Consider the following 20,958-nt stretch of genomic DNA (forward strand, 5'->3'; position numbering starts at 1 on the left):
TTATCCAAACTGTTTGCCAGAGTGCATTTCTGTTTGTATTCGACTGCGATTGTCTGCGTGTGTTTGGGAAGGGTGTGTGTGTGTGTGTGTGTGTGTGTGTGTGCGCGCTCCGCGTGCTCTGCACACAGTCACACCTGTCACGGACAGATTAATCCCTCTCGCACACAACAAACATCAGACTCTGCAGTTACGAAGGATGAATCATAAAAAAAAAAAAAAAAAATGTGTGAGCGCATGTACAAACACACATGCGCAAACACCAAATATGCATGCGCGAACACACGCGCACACGCCTCGGGGTTGATTGATTGAGACGCTCGCAGGTGTGTGAGAGGCCGAGTCAATCAACGACAAGTGATGGATGACAAATAGAGAAGTATTCATATGCAACCGGTCAGGACAGCACATTACGAGCACACTCGCAGTTTGATTTAATTTTCTGGTTTCCGCTAGCAACGGCAGAAACAGCAACAGAAACTGCCTGCGCGGTCTCCGCCTCTGTTTGAGTGCAGCGTGTTAGGTATTAGGTATCAAACACACACCCCCACACACACATGCCGTGAGTGTGTGTCTTGGATCTTAGGCTTTAAACCGGCATTGCCAGAGGAAAACCAAGGGAATCAATGCGGTCGGATGTTCTTTGTTTTCCGCAGTGGCCCGAGCACCCGTTTTTTTTTTTTTTTTGTGTGTTTTTTTTTTTGGACGCTGGCGTTTGCAGGGCTCCCGCCGCTGCTTCGGTAAACGTTGCTCAACGTTGCTGTGGGGCTCATGACAACAAGATAAACACAACAGTGTAATCTGTGTGTGCTGTTGACATACGCACAATTGACAATATCAGGTTGAAGCATAGCAACGGATCCATACAAATGTAACACAGAAGGCCGATCGCTCCTTTGAAATGTATTTCGGGTTGACCTTCGGGAGGACAAGCGGGTTACAAAATAACGAGTAAAAACATCTGACCTACGTTTCATCTTTCGTCAAAAATGTTTGACCTGTCGTGTGAGATTTTTTTTTTTCAGCGCCTTGAAAAAGTAGTCATACCCCATGAACTTTTTCACTTATTTTGAGCTTTCAATCACAATTAGAATTTGCTCCCAGTATAAATTCACCTATTCCGTGAAGGCCTTAGGTGTGTGTGTGTGTGTGTGTGTGTGTGTGTGTGTATGCGGTGTATATCGTCGCCGTCCTGTGAAAAGCACGTCAATTTTTTTCAGTTTTCCTTATTTTTACGTGAACGGTGTGTCCGCATTACAGACATAGCAGTAACGTGAAAAATTTGTGCTGTCAAGTGATTACAATTTTTTAAACTAATTAATCGCATAAATGTCCATGATTAATCGTGATTGGACGGAGCTTGGAACCGATATTTACTTGAGTAAAATCTTGGAATGAATATGGAAAAAAAATAAAAGCACACTTTGATTCAAAGACTATTCCCAATAGCTTTCTTTGATCCTTGAATACGATTAATCTCCATAGTTAATGCTTTAACTTTGACAGCCCTAATATATATATATGTATATATATGTATATATATATATATATATATATATATATATATATATATATATATATATATATATACACACAATGAAGTTTGTGGTAAGGTAGTAAAATGTTCAAATGGTGTTCTGTTTTGGTTCAGATGTTCAAGGGGTATGAATACTTTTGCAAGGCACTGTAGGTATATTCTAATGTGCAACTGTGGGTGTTGATTTGCCTATGTTTGGATGAGGTGTGGCAAGTCGTTGGTGCTGATCAAAACAGTCTTAAATCTCACACGTGCACACCCACACCGGCGCACCGGAGGACACTTTGATATGTGGGAGCGGGGAAGCTTTTATCTCTCTTTTTAATGGCGTTAGAAAATGCCGGCAGACAGACACAAACACACTTTATCATCACTAAAGCAATTTCCGGGAGATTTATCGGAACCATTCTCACCTTTGGCCGATCCCCAACCGTGCCCTATACCTGGCCCTGAACTTGAAGTCTGACCTATAAACAAACAAAAGGTTAGCGCTCAAGATTTGTCACGCCATTGCAATAGCCCAGCATTTCCTTGAGTGTCACTGTTCTGCATGGGAATGGCACCTACTCTGTTTTTTTATTTCTCCCAGATTTAAATATCCCCCCCCCCCCCCCCTTTCAACAAGGACTTGTAGCAACTTGATTTCCTCTCAAAAATTGCACACAAAAAAAAAAAAATAAAGTCAAACAAACTTAGTGTTAATGGCTTCAAACGTTTCATTTAGCCGTTGATGCATTTGCCTAATCGGACAAGGAGCAGATGGGTGTGCCAAAATTTCAGGGTCGCCCAAATTACAATGACGTTAAGGGTTACTGTAATTTAGCGCAGATGTAAAACTATAATAACCAGATGTCATGACACACATTTCGTATTCAGCTTTGCGATGAAGATAAGCCTTCCAAAGGATTTAATCTGTGCGTATTTTACGTCCGGCACAAAACATGCGCGGCGACAAAAAAAAAAAAAAAAAAAGAACGTGAACGCTCTCCCGAAAAAGAAGTTCCCTCGGTCGCCCGCATTAATTGTAAGGCTTGTCATGCCAGTGTTGTCGATGTGTGAGCATGACTTTGTGTTTGCACATGACATTTCTCGTGTAAACGTGTGCGTGTTTGCGCTTGACATGTCCCGATGAGGCAGTTGATTTGGGCTGCTGGTAGGGGGTACTCTAATCCGGCACGCACTCGCTGGCACTGTGCTAACTAGTTCTTCCACAGACTGCCACTGCCCTGGGAACAGGAGCTCAAACTCACAAAGCACACACACACATTTTCAGACATACACGCATCCATGCAAATGCACGCACACACACACACACACACACACACACCCTTCTCGAGGCAGTGTTCTTTCTGATCTCGCTTTTGGACTGGTGGGGACAGATGGGCGAACAGTGGGAGTCTGGGCTGCCATCACTCGAAAAGCAAACGCATGCACGCACACATGCGCACATTTTACACTCACAGACACACACACACACACACACGATCGCAAGGGCAGATTTGGTCGGAAAGTGGCAAACAGGCTGCGATGCTCACGCAGAGTCCAACTTGCTCAACGCTCGGGCGTTATCTTTTATGCACAGCATCAGCTAAGCCTTTGTTGCACGCATGCTTATTTTGTTGTGAACACACGCTCAGACTCCAACATGGCCTCTAATTCAACACGGCTTCACGCACACAAACACGGGATTACTAGAAACACGCACAAAGTGCTCAAGCCATTCTCGCCGCTTACCGCACCCGTGCGTGATGCGCTTCTTCCCCCGCGACAATGAGGATAGCTGGGGGGGAAAAAAAAAAAAAAATGTCAACAACCTTATTAGCCTTCTCCAAATGTATAGCTAATGGGTTAATCTAAACCCTAATGAGTTGGGATGTAACGATTAATCGATTAAAAATCGACTCACCCCGATTAATCGATTCAATTAATCGAAAAACGAGTTGGTGGAATTCGTCTAGAAAAGGATGTCTTGAAACGTTTTTTTTTTTCATTCCGGATGCATAGCGCATTTTGAATGCGTGGATCAAATTATGCTTCGGGAACTGAAATTCGAAAATCGAATCGAATCGGGGCTTGAGTGAATCGTTACATCCCTACTAATGAGGGAACTACAGTTGTAAGAAATGCGTTGCAGTGCATGTGTATGTCAAAATGGATTTCTGCAAAAATTGCTGATAAAATCAGATCTGATCATCTAATTCACAACAACGGTTTTCTTCAACTGAAACGGTACCACAAAAACAATCATCCGTTTCATTTTTTTACTGAACACGACAAGTAAACATCACAGGACAGGGTAGAAGAAGTATGTGATTTAATAATGAATTAGTGTTGGATTTGATAACTGGTCTTAAGCCTCATCTGGCAGCAATAACTTCAACCAAACGTTACTTGTTCTTGCAGATCAGACCTGCACAGTCAGCACAATTTTATTTTATTTTTTTTTTACAAAAATGTAACAGTTGAGCACTATTCTTGAGGGGTTTGTGTGAATTTCTCCGTTGAGTACAGGCCACAGCATCTAAATCGGTTTGAGGTCAGGACTCTGACTGGGCTGTTGCAGAATACACTTTTTTTTTTTTTTTCCTGTGGAAGCCATTCGGCCTTTGATGTACTTCTGTCCTTTAGGGCATTGTGCTGTTGCATCACTCATCATCTGTCTAGCTTCAATCGGCTGACAGATGGTCTCAAGTTCTCTTGCAAAAATGCCTCGATGAAATTGGAAATTCAGTTTGACTTGGATGGATGGATGGATGGATGGATAGATAGATAGATAGATAGATACATACCGTAGATGGATAGATAGATACCATGGATGGATGGATAGATGGATAAAATACATAGTTGCCATTTTGAATGTAGGAAAACCCCTGACAAGACTCTCAAAAAAGAAAGACAAATATTTTTTTCCAGTAAAATGTTAAGAGAAGTGGTTGTCATATTCATGCCAGGGCTGTGGATGGATAGATAGATAAAATACATAGTTGCCATTTTGAATGCAGGAAAAACCCTGACAAGACTCTCAATAAAGAAAGACAAATATGTTTTTCCAGTAAAATGTTAAGAGAAGTGGCTGTCATATTCATGCCAGGGCTGTGTTTTTGGTAGCTGCTAACTAGCTAAAAATGCGATTTATAATCTAAGTTGGGTGCTTTTAAAATGAAGAGATCAGTAAAGTAACTACCGTAAGTTACTTTAGAGGAAAATTCAGTTCTCTTCACTTGACATTGATATCCTGCCAGGGTTCGGCATGATACAAGGGCGTGGAGGACCCAAATGCAGGGAGGCGAGGCAGGAGGGCAGTTTATGAGATTTGAATGAAATGAGAAGTCGTGAAAGAAAAGTGAGCTGCAACTGAGGCTTGGCGACAAGACTAAACTAGACAACGGGGAACTTTGTTCAAATGACGGCAACCGACGACAACGACAATGACCCGACCAGCACCGAACAAAAACTAGCAACTTAAATAGAAGCACACTGACGAGACAACGAGAAACACCTGGACAAGATGCGCAAGGTAGGAGGGAGCTAATTGGTTAGCACTAGGGGGTGGAAGGCGCACAGGTGGACACAATAATCATGACGAGACAGACAGAACACTGAGCAAAACGTGAAACTAAAAAAAATTTTAAAAAACGGACCAAACATGACATATCCAGGTACTGACAAACGATCAAGGCAGGAAAGGAAAGGCGGACAGAGGTGGAGGTAATCTGTGAGGGAGGGGGGATCAAGTTGTAAACTCTTGACAGCTGCTAAATAGTTATAAACATCAATTTTGCAAACACGTGTTTTTTTTTTCCCCTTTCTGGGTTCTTCAATATCTTGACAGATTTGGCCCATATCCGCTCCTCCATTTGGCGCTGTCAAGCCTCATGATTTATGTCGTCCGACATCATAAAACCGGCTCTCGTGACGAGTGGTGCCCACGTTCTCCCCCAACCCCGCCCGCCCGCCCGCACGCACGCAAAGTCGTGCCCGCTTTCGTCTCGTCTGAAGCGGCCTTCATTTTTGATCACCTGAAACCACAAAACCCCGAATAAGAAAGAACCTCTCAACCTTGCGGAGATCTCCAAAACGGTTGCCTCACCTTGCACGCGACACTCAGCCGTGTTCTGAATATTCCCGAGTGCGGAGCCCTGCGGGTATTTGTGCGAGCGTGTACACTTATGTGACTTGTGTGGGCGCTTCGACACATGAATGCGTGTGCGTGAGTGTGTGCATGAAGGAAACTGTGCGGTATGCTTTTAGCCGCGTGTTCCTTCAAATGAGGCTGTGAAATAACTGAATGTTCTCTTCCAGTACTGACTTTTGCAACCTCGATGTATGAGCGTGTGTGCGTGTGCGTGTCTAAACTATGTGTGACCTATTCTGTTTCGCAGGCAACATTTTATCATAACTTAGTGACAAAGAATATTAATGCGAGCAAAATTAAGTTTATTTTTAAAAATACACTCTAAAAGCAGTTGGGTTAAAAATAACACAATTTGGGGTAAAAAAAAATAAAAATGGACTGATCCACAAGTTGGGTCAGTTTGACCCAACTTCCTATGTTGTTTTGTACAAAACTACCTATTTTTTTTGTTTGTTTTCTGAAAAAACAACTCAGAAAGTTGTCAAATTGACCACTTCAGAAGTGACAAAATGGCCGCCCCCAGAGATGGCTAAAAAGGGGTGGATTAACTCTTGTTCCACAAACGCAATATTTACCAGAATGCCTTGTTTCAACTAGTGGGCCTTCATAGAACATATTCTTGAAAAAAAAAAAAAAGACTTCCTCTTTAAAGCAGAAGTCAACCCAAACATTTTTTTTTCCAAGAATATGTTCCCAGCAGGCCCGCCAGTTGAAACATGGCATTCTGATTAATTTAGCGTTTTAGCCATCTCTAGGGGTGGCCATTTTGTCTTCTGTCGACTGAAAATTACATCACAACTTCTCACAACGACCAATCACGGCTGACCTGGTTTCTGAATCTGAGCCTTGATTGGTCGTTGTGAGCAGTTGTGATGCCCTTTTCAGTCGACAGAAGACAAAATGGCCGCCCCCGGAGATGGCTAAAAACAAGTGGATTTTGCTGCTTATTTTATATTCCACAAACGCAAAATTAATCAGGTGAGCCGTGATTGGTCGTTACCTGAGCCCTGAGCAGTTGTGATGTCATTTTCAGTCGACAGAAGTAACAAAATGGCCGCCATCAGACATAGCTAAAAACAAGTGGATTAACACTTATTCCACGAACGCAATATTTATCAGAATGCCCTGTTTCAACTAGTGGGCTTGCATAGAACATATTCTTGAAAAAAAAATTTTTTGTGTTGACTTCCCTTCTTAACCTTTTTTTTTTTTTTTTTCCTTCCCACACTCTTCCACTAGTTTTTGTCTTCCCTACAGTGGCAGGCAACAATTTTAACCACTTGGCCACAGCTGCTAACAAAATGATTTTTCAAACGCGTAAAATTTAAATGACAAATGCTCTTATGCATATTAAGACATCAAATGATAAAATAAAAGTATAACGATAAAATATGACAAACAAGCGAGTCGGGAATTGTGGTCCACCCTGAATAATACATGAGAAATGTCTGACTTTTAATTATTTATTAATTAAAAAAAAAAAGAAAAAAAAAAAAGAAAGTTGGCATGAACAACAGAAATGCTGTTTGTTGCTGGCAAAAGTAGCGCTAACCTCCAGCTGACCTCATGGGTGTGTTTTCTCTCTTCTGCATGTTCGAAACAGCTGCCAAGTGCGTGTGTGTGCGTGGCTGTGGGTGCGGGTGGGTGCACGCGTGTGTGTGTGTGTGTGTGTGTTTGCATGCATGGGTGTGTGGGTTTGGCAGACAGAAAGAAAAAAGTTTGGTAGGACACGATCATGTTTTCTGTGGCATATCCTATTATGTAATTAAACATTCTTGCTGCAGCTTCCCACAGAGTCAGCATAATTACGGTTTGTAAAGGCATTGTTGGGGGACTTTGCTGTGGAAGAACTTGACTCGAACACACACACACACACACACACACACACGGACCTGACCTCATAGCAATCCCACACATTCGGGACTAACTAGAACAGGGCTCGTGAGCCAGGCCCTGTCACCCAACATCAGGAATCTCACCAATGTTTTTTTTTGTTTTGTTTTTTTTTCTCTGGGAATGGACAAGAAATTTCAAAGACTCTGCAAAGTTATTTCTTATGAGTGGAATCTCTTATAACTCCATAGTTGGCACCCACTGCTACGTAATGGAATTTCTTTTTATAGTAGGAAAAAAATAAATAAATAGTTATGCAGTAGCTGTTTTTCATGCCGCGTCAGCCGTCGGACGTCGATCCACAATGTATACACGCCTGTCAGTCGCACGCGGGAGTCTAAACTGATACGGGTGTTTGCCGACAATCAAACGCTAATACCCAAACCATCGGTGTTGTGTGACATCAGGAGAAAAACGAGGACTCGAACAAAAAAAAAATGTGGGAACTTGGCTCATGAACAGTTTTTTCTGTCGCCGATTAGGCGGCATATAAAAAGAAGGAGGCACTTTGTAGGGTGTGGTTTTGCCAGAAGAGTAATAAAGAAGCCTCATGAAATAAAAAAAAAAAACGAATTTGATTTTGTGAAATCGTCAGCAGAGCACATCTCAAAGGAAAAAAAAAAAAAAAAGTAAAGACTTTTTGGGCAGATTTTTGAAGCGAGGACAGATGGATGACGTGGAAAGCCCGTGGCTGTGGCGTGACTAAGGGTGCATCAATCCGTGGTTGTGTGTACGTGTGCGTGACCCGTCCTTGAACTGTGGCCATCTGCCAACACTTTGGCCTATCCTTAAACTTCTGTGTATGGTATTTACGTCCTTAGAAGCCATCTTTGTGCGTGCGTGCGGGCGGGTGTTTATAGTGGCAACAGTATCTCCAAACATTTTATGTTGCCCAAAAAAACTGAAGGCCGCTTTTAACTTTCACCCTCAGTCTGTAGCTATCTCTGCTGGTATTTTGCTGTATGGCTAGCGTGATAGCCTAAAAGCAAAACGCGCGTATGTACCTTTCGTCATTAATGGCGCCGACACAGATGTGCATGTTACTCGTGGCACGGGCACCGACGCAGCAACCATATGGTTTTCGAACTTTCCGCTGGTAGCAATCCGGACGGACCCCTTTCCTCTTTAGCCTCCTCTTTAGAAGATGACATCCATGGTTTCAGAAAACATTTTGGAATCCGGACTCGTCAGACCACAGCACACTTTTCCACTTTGCATAACTTGATTTCAGAAGACCTCCGGAGCCCAGAGAAGCTGCCGGCGTTTCTGGGGGTTGTTGATACACACTAAAAAAAAAAAAATGGCATGTGATATTTACGTGAAAAAAACGAGCACGTTTTTTTCACTGAGAAATTCAAAGCAAATTTGACAAGATTTATAAAAAAAAAGAAATTGTAAAGACCATTCAAGGGTTGGTTCTGCAATTTTATTGGACAACTCAATGTGGTTGAGGATCAAAACCCACAACCTCCGGACTCGTCAGACCACAGCACACTTTTCCACTTTGCATAACTTGATTTCAGAGGACCTCCGGCCCAGAGAAGCTGCCGGCGTTTCTGGGGGTTGTTGGTACACACTAAAAAAAAAAAATGGCGAGAGATATTTATATGAAAAAACCTAGCACGTATTTTTCACTGAGAAATTTAAAGAAAATTTGACAAGATTTATAAAAAAAAGAAATTGTAAAGACCATTCAAGGGTCAGTTCTGCAATTTTATTGGACAACTCAATGTGGTTGTGGATCAAATCCACAACCTCCAGTTTGGGTGACGGCCAGTCTACACCTGAGCCGTGCCGCTCCTACTGCATTTGAGTATTTTACCGATGTCAGGTGGAGTCCTCGTACCTCCAGACGAAATGTTTTTGCTCTCCTTTTGGAGACACCGGCAAAATACTCACACATTGGCCACCTTCCAACCTGGAGGTTGTGGGTTTGATTCTCAACCACGTTGCCTTGCCTTGTGTATGAAATATGCGATGTCCATACCTGTCAACTTGTACGTTTTCCCCGTACTTTATACGTTTTTTGATCATTTCAAATTGTGTACGCCGCACATCCATTTTTGTACGGGGAAAAAAAAAAAATTCAAACCTCGTTTTTTTGTTAGACCGATCTCGTCTTGCCCATTTCGGTTCTAATCCCGAGCGTCCGTTAGCGATTGCGACAGTAAACTTCGGTCGACTTTCACGAGCACAACGCACTTGCACCCGTCCACACCCCACCCCCAACCCCACCCCGTCGACCGATGAAAACTGGGGGAGAATCTACATAAAAATGTCCGGTCCGTTTTCCCCACCTCTCCCGCTGAGCGAAAATGACTGTGTAAGATTATATACAGAAAAATACGGGCAAATTAGAATTTTTGTAAGATTCAGCACACCCCGGGGTTGACAGGTATGGATGTCAAACAAAAAAAACAAAAGTGAGTGACATTTTTTTTTTTTTTTTTTTTTTTCCCCCCGACATTACAAAACATCTTCCATATCACCATATCACAAAAACCTGGCATGCGAGCATTGGCATTTCAACGTTTTATAACCACTCTACATAACACACATACATAAGCGCTTTGACACATTATCGACGTTTGACGAGCAAGCCAGACTGGCTGGTTTGCTGTTATCGTCGAGTCTTAAAGCATTAGGCGCTGAATTCTGTTAGGACTTGTCTATTTCTGTGGGTATTAATGAGTATTTCTAAGGGCGCATTGTCCCGCTTTGTGTGCGTGTGTGTGTGTGTGTGTGTGTTTGTTGCTTCACCCTCAAGAACTTTGTCATGTCACAGTGACCAGAAAGCAATTATCATCGCTGCTGTGAGGAGGGCCTTGTTGGCTCCCCTATCCCTGCGGGGAAGGTGAACAAGCCACGATTTAAAAGAAAACAAAGCTCTGGTGGATGCGTGAGAGGAAAGAGGCAAAGTAGTTGCGGAGACATGGTGAAATTAGGAACCATAGGGAGGAAAGTACCAAAAGGGATGGCGAGGGAAAACACATTGTGAGAGAGAATGTCAGTCTGACATGGAGGGCTCTAAAAAGCCAATGTGCCCCGAGCACGTTGAAGGACCCTCACACACACACACACACACACACCGGCTTGACAAACAAATACTTAGCCGCAGTGCGACGCTTGCTACTGACTGATGGCTTCAGTCGGGGGGAGGGGAAAGTCTTGGACTCAAAACGACCATGTTTGGATGTCTGTCAAAAGTACAAAAGCCTCCAAGCCTCGGAGGAAATTAATCGTTGGCGTGACCGAGAGTACAACTTAACCGCCGTCCGCCGTCACTTCCAAGTTGCCGTTCTGACCTCACGAGGTAACAAACATGACTGCCGCTCTATTGACATGCAACAAGATGGCTCAGATCTGAGTGAGAAACAACAGGAAGTCTTTAGCAGTGTGACCGGACCGGGGACTGAATGTTCCGGGTCCGGCTGTGCTGAGCACACGCTGTGTATGCGAGGAAGAGTTTTTCCGTCATGTTGGCAGGGTTGAAGTTTCTGCCAAAAGTTGTTTGGAATGACTGGAGGCTTTGTTACCATTTTTCCTGGTAGCATCCAAAGGAGTTCCACTTTAATCCTGCTGAGAGAGGAAGGATCTTGTCCAAAATTCAAGTTACAACAAATGAAATACTGAATAAATAACGAATGACGAAAGTCCTCCTTGGCAAGGCTTTTTCACTTGAAGACGGAGGCCTGTATGCAAATATGACAGTTTAGGGCTGAACATTTTGCCGTGACAGACGTAAGTCCAGTGGAGGCTGACAAGATGTTGGCCTCATATAAGGCCGAAATGTTCCCGGTAAGCATTTCTCCCAGATCTGCTTTTCAAACATGAAGTCAGTCCAAAGATTTTTTTTTTTTTTTTCAAGACTATGTTATATGCAAGCCCACTAGTTGAAACAAGGCATTCTGATGAATATGGTGTTTGTGGAATAAGAGTTAATCCACACGATTTTAGCTATCTCAGGGGGCGGCCATTTTGTTACTTATGTCGATCGAAAATGACATCACAACTACTCGGGGCTCAGGTAACGACCAATCACGGCTCACCTGTTTTCTGAAGCTGAGCCGTGATTGGTCGTTGCCTGAGCCCCGAGTAGTTGTGATGTCATTTTCAGTCGACAGAAATAACAAAACGGCCGCCCCCTGAGATGGCAGGATTTTGCTGCTTAACTCATATTACACACACACAATATTAATCAGAATGTTTCAACTAGTGGGCCTGCTGGGAACATATTCTTGGAAAAAAAAAACGTTTGGCTTGATTTCCCTCTTTAAAAATACATTTATTCAGTGGCCTGGAAACCAGTTACGTAAAATACAAAGTCAGGGGGGGAAAAAAAAGTACTTTACACCAGATTACAGAAGATTATCTTTTAAAATAATATAAATGAGCCCTGTACACGCATGAAATGAAATTCACTGGGCATCATATTGCTATCAAACAGGTAGCTGGCAATATTTCTGTCCACAGTGGCGGACAAGGGGAGGAAACGGTAGCAGCACAGCAGCTACGCGACAACAACGCCTGTCAGGCTGCGGTGTCGTGTTTCATGCTTTCCCCGAGCTCACACTCGCCTGTTGGCTGGATGCTCCACTCTCCTCTTTCCTTTCAGCAACTTCTCCTCCTCAGCCTCTTCCGCCCCGCTGCTTTTCTTCACTTCCTCTCCCTCACCTTTTGTGTGCTGCGCTTTCACGTTCCTACCTGAAACCTCGGTCGCTCTATTGTTGCGCCTCCCCGCACGCTTCGTGTTTGACTTCGCCTGCCGATCGATTGCAAACAGTTTCTTTTTGCTGTCGGCTTTCTCTCGGCGCAAGTGTGAAGTGACGGCGCCGCCGAAAAGTCTGCTCGCCGTACCTGTCGGCCCCTCTGTAAATCACTCGGCAGAACAGCTCCTGGTGACAAGTTTGCTTTGGAGCCAACGTAAATTATACGCGCGTGTGCGTTTGAAAACAGTGCTGAGAGACGGGTCGGAGCATTCCAGTGTGAGGTTTCAGAAGATGAGAGGAGGGAAGGAGCACCTAACTACGTACGTGTGTGCAGAATGTGGCGTCGCACGCGGTCGCTCACGCACATGAAAAAACATGCACACTTACACAGTTGGTAGCACAGGTGGATTGCGGTATGCGGAATGTGCCGGGTGAAGAGCAGGTCATCCCTCTGTGTACTTTTCCTCAGCCAATCAAATGTTTCATACTACCGCACTTGCCCCGCCCAAACTAGGAAGTACTGATATTCCCAGTAGTGCACCTTGAAGCCTTCACACCAAGATCTGTCTGAGGGTTTAAAGCTCGATGGGGGAGTACGGTATAGACCAGTATATCACTGTGTAGACACCCTTATATACAGACGGAAAACGGACAAACGGACAGCTTCATAATGAGAGCCACGTCTAATTCTTTAGCTGTACTGATTACTGCCGAAATGACACGTTCGAATCCCAGCTCATGGTCCTTATTAATCGGTGAACAGTCCATCCAACATTTAGTGAATTTTGCTTCACGCTGATACAATATGTGAGGATCATTTGCGTGTGAGTCAAATATACGATTTTATCCCGTTCTACAGCACGGACACGACAATGGTGAATATCTTGTTATATAGTAATACTTCTGTGGCAGTGTCAATACATCGGTGACCGATCGGGATCGGACGATTTCTGTAAAATTAAAAAAAAAAAAAAGGATGTGATCGTCATATGTCTGTAAATGACCTTCATTGCTGATCGCCCCCAAAAAATTAAACCCTTTTTTAACAATCTGATTAATCAATTAATCCCCCCCCAAAATTTGCCTGATTAATCGATTATTAAAATCATCTTTAATGAGCAGCTCTACAATTGAAATTGTTCTCATTTGTAATACAAAAAACAAAAATAACTCACTCACTCACTCACTCATGTACAAAAATTAGCATTTAGTTCCACGACTGCTCTTGGAAATACTTGAGCTAGGTTTTTTTTTCATGCACATTTTAATCAATCTTTCGGAAGTTTCTTACAAAATATTTGACTGACACTTGGGAATACATGAGTAAAATCTGCAAATTAAAATACAAATAATAACCAAATAAAAGCACGTGCGTCCATCCCACACTGTGACTCATACTATTTATAGGTGACAAAGATTCTTGTTTTATCATTGATAATAATTGAAATGTCAACCACTTCAAAAGTGCACTCACAGCACTGGCAAAGAGCCCCAGTGGGAGATACTCACTCACACAAACATCCTCCTACGTATTGGGGGAGTAAATGTAAAATGTTACCTCTATCTACTTATCAAAGCATTAAAGGACTACTTGACCTGACTGACTACAGATGAAGCACTCATTTGGTCACTAATGTTTCCTCCCTCTCCCACTTTAAGTTCACCATCACCTCCTTCTTCTCCTCTCCTACAATTTGTGGCTTGTAAGAAAGGTTTTCTCTATTTCTGATCCTATTTATTTTCGTTCAGGGAGAGGATATTATACAAGATTTGTGTTGGGAGTATTCACACACATGCCGTTTTGTATGACTTGTATTGACTCGTATTCATTCAAATGTTGTTGTTTTTTTTGTCTTGGATTAGAACAAAGTGGACAGATTTTCCTTGTTTCTGTGTTCTTATTACTCTTTCAATTTAAATACAAATATAATGTAAAGTGGAACTGGATGAGTGTGTGGAATGTGCGAGCGATAGACCGATTATCGGCCGGGCCGATTATCGTGTCATTTTGATGAATGTCGGTATCGGCCTTTTTTAAAAATCTGATGGCCGATGATAAATCAATTTAAAACTGTAAAGTCATTTCAACAAAGTTAATAATTTTCATTAGTTTTATTTTTTGATTGCCAATATTTTCCTTTTTACTGAAAATGAATATCGGTTATCGGCCCCCTTGACTATCTCAAGAATGTGCACACGTGTACATCCAAGCGAGGGATCAGAGTCTCAGACTGAGAGGATGGCGGGGAGGTTTGCAGCCGCACGCGACCCACCCAGACATATGGACATATGCTATAGGGGAGAATCAGCCTTAAGGCCATGTTACATCTTGTGGTCTGTGCCGAGGAGGATAAGGAGGAGTGGGTGCGCTCGAGTCTGAGACTTAATTGCATGATAAGGAGTACTTGTGCGCGCGAGTGTGCGGACATGGCCGGCCGGATCTGTCTCAGCAGCTCAGCAAGCTAATCTCCACATAACAGCACTGTGTATAACGTTGAATTTGTGGATTTGGTGGCTCGTACAGATCCAACATGATTACAGCAGAACAACAGTACTGGAGGCTACTCTGGGGTGGAACGCGTCACGGAACGCGCGACGGTATTTGTTAAGGATGTTGAAGGTTTTACCATAATGGGAAATAATGGAACAGAAAAAAAAAATATACGTCCAGATACAATTGTCAGCATCATCAAATCTTTCTTAAAACCGCACTCTGATGTAGGTCTGTTTCCAAGGCGGCGGCCATTTTGTCACAGAGCTGAGCCGTGATTGGTCGTTAGCAGAGCTATGGTGTCATTTGTCAGTTGACATAAAGTAGCAAAATGGCCGCCCCCTTACATGACAATAAAAGGCTGGAATTTCCTGCTTCACTTATATTCCACAAACGCAATATTAATCGGAACGCCACCTTTCGACTCGTGGGCCTGCATAGAACATATTCTTGTATAGAAAAATCTGGGTTGCCCCCCCCACTCCCCCCTTTTAAGTAAGATTGAAAATGATTAAAAGTGTTGAAGTAAGTCAGATGTATATGTTGATGTTAACAGTGTTAAATAAGACTCAAAAACTGACGCAGGGTATATATCGTTCTCGTTACCAGCCATCGGCGGATGAGCGCGTGCGCCTTTTGAAGCCTCACAGCCGCACAATTCATCAAATCAGCCCCACAGACTCCGAAACCTTTGAATGCATGTCAAGATCCCCAAAATGTAAGTGGCCAGATTGTTTGCGTGTAGGATGTGTTGCCACGACAACTGCCCACCCTTTGACTCCCACCGCCATCAAGCATCACTTTTGCCCACCTGTTGTGTTTTTTGCGGCGCCAGCCCGTTGCCCTGGAAACGCATGCACACATATTTGAGGGGCAGTCTAAGGACAGTGAGCAGCAGCTGTGGAATCTCTCTGATCCTGCATGCAATCTGATCAGCGTGCCAGCGAGCCACTCAAGGGCAATTTGTTTTGTCGTGACCACATATAGCGTGCTTACCCTTCCCTCGCTCCCTGCGACTCGCTCTCCCTAACACACACACGACCGTCCTTTTCCTTAATTTCTTTTGTCCATTCACCTGAATCTTGGATTTGTAGCACGCTTGCAGCTCTTTTTTTTTTCAAGAATACAGTATGTTCTATGCAGGCAGATTAATATTGCGTTTGTGAAATAAGAGTGGATCAACCTATTTTTAGCTATCTCAGGGGGCGGCCATTTTGTCACTTCTGTCGACTGGAAATGACATCACAGCTGCTCAGGTAACGAACAATCGCGGCTGACCTGTTTTCTGAAGCTGAGCCGTGATCGGTCGTTACCTGAGCCCTGAGCAGTTGTGATGTGATTTTCAGTCGACACAAGTGACAAAATGGCCGCCCCCTGAGATGGCTAAAAGCTGGTCGATTTTGCTGCTTAACTCATATTGCACAAATGGAATATTAATCAGAATGCTGTGTTTCAACTCGTGGGCCTGCTGGGAACATATTCTTGAAAAAAAATATGCTTGGGTTTATTTCCACTTTAAGTAGTATGAATGAATTAATTAATTTATTTGTTTAATTGAGCATGTGGCTGTAGACAACACAAGGCATCTTCAAGAAGAAGAAAACCAAAAAAAACAAACACAGCATCGAGGCTGTTCAACAGCAAAACAAAACCAAAATCACGTTTTTCACGTTTTACAGTCAATAGTAAATTAACATGTTCAAAACGTAGTGGGAAGAAGCATAATTTATTTCACCCCTCCCCTTATTCCAACAATACAGTTTGCTTACTTAAATTTTCCGTCAACAACAACAAAACACAGACAGTTTACTTCATTCGCGTCTTGCACAGTTAATTTTTCTCACAATACAAAAAAATAATTTCATTGTATTTCTTCTTCAACTTATTCAAACTTAATCAATTTTTTTTTAAGTCTGAATGTAATTTATTCCATAATTTCACACTCATTGTTTCATCGGAAGATGAAGAGAGACATGGATCATTCAACACAGGAGTCGAACAGATTATACTGATGGATTAGAGGGGCCGGAGGGATGGATGCTGTGAGAGCAAAGCGAGAGATGAAAGAGGAGATGATGAATGAGCGAAGGTCAAGAGAGCAAGAGCAAAGAATTGAAGTGATTGATGCCATGCAGCTTGTTTTCATAAGGACAATGCACAGTGACTGCCTGCTCTCTGCTTGGCAATGTGCGCTCATGCGTGCCTTATAATGTGAACTTTGCACCATTGGGACTGACTGTTACATGAAACGCCTTCGGAGCTATTTGTGTCATCCATCGCATGTTTTCTTCAGACGCGCTGCATGACTAAAGCAATATTACCTTCTAAATCGACCATCCGTCCATAACAGGTAACGGGTTTTTGTGATGTTGGAGGAAACTGGAATACCCGGATGAAACCCTCGCACGCACAGGGGCGACATGCAAAGTCATCACACAAAGGCCAGACACTTTTTTTTTTGTTTTTTTGTGGAACCTCTGAGGTAAAAAAAAAAAAAAAAAAAAAATCATCTGTTCCAGGATGTTGGTTGACCACGGACTTTATTTTTTTTTCTCAAAGAAAAAGACAACAATGGAATTACAAAAAATCCAAAAAACCTTAATTGTCATGCAATATAAATCAAATTTAAAGATGTCAACCCCAAATTTATTCTTTACAATATGTTGTACGCGACCCCACTAGTCTAAACACGGCATTCTGATTGATATTGCGTTTGTGGAATATGTGATAAAGTCAACCCAAACATATATTTTTTTAAAGAATATGTTCTATGCAGGCCCACTAGTTGAAACAAGGCATTCTGAGAAATATCGCGTTTGTGGAATAACAGTTAATCCACCCGTTATTAGCCATCTCCGAGGGCGACCATTTTGTCACTTCTGTCGACTGAAAATGACATCACAGTGTCTCAGGGCTCAGGTAACGACCAATCACCGCTGGTCTGTTTTCTGAAGATGAGCCGTGATTGGTCTTTACCCGATCCCTGAGTAGTTGTGATGTCGTTTTCAGTCGACAGAAGTGATAAAATGGCCGCCCCCTGAGATGGCTAAAAGCTGGTCGATTTTGCTGCTTAATTCATATTGCACAAACGCACTATTAATCATATTGCCTTGTTTTAGTGGGCCTTCTGGGAACATATTCTTGGAAAAAATATGCTTGGGTTTATTTCCTCTCTAAGTAGTAAAATCCACCCCTTTTTAGTCTCTTATCTCAGGGTCGGCCATTTTGTCACTTTCTGCCAACTGAAAATGACATCAGAGTTGCTCCGGGCTCAGCTACCACCAATCATGGCTCAACTTCAGAAAACAGGTAAGCCGTGATTGGTTGTTGACTTCCTCTTTAGCTGCTGTTAACATTAGGAGCTAAAAACACCGCTTTTGATGGTTTATAATATTGATGGGCCAACCCAGGAGCCTATTATGCTTCTGTGATGCCTACTATGCCTATGATGCTATTAGCTCTTGTGACAGTGCTAAAGTTACTGTAGAGAAATCCTCCCTATCAGCGTCTCATTTTGCCGGTTAGCGAATGCTTACTGCCGCTTTAACCTTAACCATATGCACTTGTCAACAACAGTCCGCACACCTGTGTGTCTCACTTTTATGAGACATTCTTCAACTGGATCTAATTACATAGATATGTTCTTCCTCTTCTCTGATTACGGCAGAAAAGACAGCGTGAAGATGAATGTTTGATTCCAGCGTGCGTATGTCATCCACAACAGCTGATTAACTGTTTTTACAGCCAGCTGACGGTTACAGGTATGCGCCCGTCCGCAAGCTATAATTTCAGCCTTGTGTGCTGTCGTGCTGCCGTGGCGCATGCTTGATTTATCGTGGCCCCTAAGTTCATTTTGGCACCGCCATCAAGTTCCCTCACTTGAGACAGGCAGATTCTTTTTTTTCCGAACGCAATCTATTCTGTGCAAGTCATCCTGTGCACCACACATGACCTTGCACGCTTGTGTACTAGAGAGTATGATGTACTAAGCAAAGGCGGGTAGTAATGAGCTGCATTTACTCCCATTACATTTTCTTTTCTTTTACTTAAATCATCTTTTTCTGAAGTAACAGTACTCTTACTTAAAGGGGAAGTCAACCTAATATATATGTATATTTTTTTTCAAGAATATATTCTATGCAGTCTCACTAATTGAAATAAGGCATTCTGATAAATTTGACATTTGTGGAATAAGAGATAATCCACCCGTTTTTAGCCATAACAGAGGGCGGCCATTTTGTCACTTCTGTCGACTGAAAATGACTTCACAACTACTCAGGGCTCAGGTGACGACCAATCACGGCTGACCTGTCTTCAGAAGCTGAGCTGTGATTGGTCGTTACCTGAGCCCTGAGTAGTTGTGATGTCATTTTCAGTGGACAGAAGTGACAAAATGGCCGCCCCATGAGATGACTGAAAACGGGTGGATTTTGCTGCTCAACTCATATTCCACAAATGGAATATTAATCAGAATGCTGTGTTTCAACTCGTGGGCCTGCTGGGAACATATTCTTGAAAAAAACATTCTTTATATTCTTTAAAGCGGAAATCAACCCAATCATTTTTTTGTCAGTCTGGTACATCGCTACCATGAACCATTGAGATGTCGCTCTGCGAAGAAGCGGTTTGAAGACAACATGGCCTCATGGAATTGCAAATAATACAAAGCAGTCACCTTTTGAGTGTTCGCCTGGAGTTTTCTTCAAAATGCATTTTCTCATGATTGAATCTTCCCTTTTTAATGATCTCTCGAGACATTTGTTTTTCTTCTCATCAAAAGCAAAAGAGAAATAGAAAGGGGTCCAGATGTGTCTGATCATTTATCAAAAGCAAAACACCTTGATTTTGACAGTCAAATAGAATTTGTTGTTATTGGAACAAATTGGGGTTTTGTGTTTCTCAGTTGAAGTCACTGCCAGGACGTGTCCTGTTTGCTGAAGATGAGGCCATGGAACAGGAAACTCATGTTTGTTTTCATTTCTGAGGCAACCAACTGTTTTCCCCATTGCTCAATGAAAAAGCACATAAGAAGCTACCGAGTGGTCAAATGACGCAAATTAGCATTGTACCCATTTGTCATTACATACTGTAAATGTCTACTCCTAAATATGTATGAGGGGGGGAAAAAATAAAATAAAAAAAATTATATATATTTATATATATATATATACACACTTTTTTTTTAAACTTTTTTTCTCCCCCTCATATGTTATATATATTATATATTATATATATATATATATATATATATATATATATATATATATATATATATATTTTTTTTTCCCCCCCATTGCGTGTGGCTGCAAGGTCATCGGGCTAGCCAGCCAGCTAGGCACACACACACACACACACACCCACGCAGCAAACACATTAACTGATCACGTCGCCCGAGAGGCGATTAGAGTGGGGAAGCCAACGTTGTTCGAGGGTAAGGGTGAAGTTGCTCTACTTCACATATTGTCACGGCACGCAGAGTGTGAGTTCAAACTGATTCCCACCGCACTTTCTCAAGAGCGAGGCAGCAGCTGCGCAGAAAAGGAAAACGCAGGCCCACACATGCACGCAGCACATCCACTTTGCATTTTCACCACTAAGAGGATCTTAAAAACGCTCATGTAAACGGCTTTGCGCGGAACTCGTCCACCGTGGACGTTCACTGCCAAAGCAGAGCTATTGTCATGTGCAGAATGATTGCTTGAACTTTTTGTCGTTCCCAGTGGGGGGATTCAAAGTGAAGTTTGATCTATCCCACGTTGAGATGTAGTCGTAGGAGTGTTCACAGAAGTTGTTTTTAATGACCCTTGCTAAATTCAGAACATCGGTCCCCCGCCAATCAGAGCCTGAATGATACACGTCTCCTCCTCAGGCCAATTCGAAACACACGAACAACATAAAATAAGACTCGACCTCAACTCTAAAGAGGAAGTCAACCCAAAAATGTTCTTTACAACAATATGCTGTATGTACAATTGCCTTTGTAGAATATGAGTTAAGAATGCAAAATCCACCCTGTTTTTATCCATGTCAGCCGGCGGCCATTTTGTCACTTCTCTCGACTGAAAATGACATCACGGTTGTTCGGGTAACAACCGGCTCACCTGTTTTCTGAAGACGTGCCGTGATTGGTTGTTACCTGAGCCCTGAGCAACTGTGATGTCATTTTCAATTGACAGCAGGTGACAAAATGGCCGCC

General features: G+C 42.6%; 2 long non-coding RNA genes across 3 annotated transcripts in view; one reads left to right on the plus strand and one right to left on the minus strand.

The window, feature by feature from the left end:
- LOC147144465 (uncharacterized) overlaps positions 1 to 20,958 on the plus strand; it is a 73,759-nt gene that overhangs the window by 33,711 nt on the left and 19,090 nt on the right. The window lies entirely within an intron of this gene.
- On the minus strand, positions 8,967 to 11,533 carry LOC147144466 (uncharacterized). The gene is made up of 2 exons (XR_015087590.1): positions 10,323 to 11,533; positions 8,967 to 9,138 (listed from the first exon to the last, which is right to left on the minus strand). It is a non-coding gene; the product is annotated as an uncharacterized LOC147144466 (long non-coding RNA).

Source organism: Filicampus tigris, chromosome 7, assembly GCF_054856515.1.
Source record: "Filicampus tigris isolate MCC_2025a chromosome 7, RoL_Ftig_1.0, whole genome shotgun sequence".
Classification (NCBI taxonomy): domain Eukaryota; kingdom Metazoa; phylum Chordata; class Actinopteri; order Syngnathiformes; family Syngnathidae; genus Filicampus; species Filicampus tigris.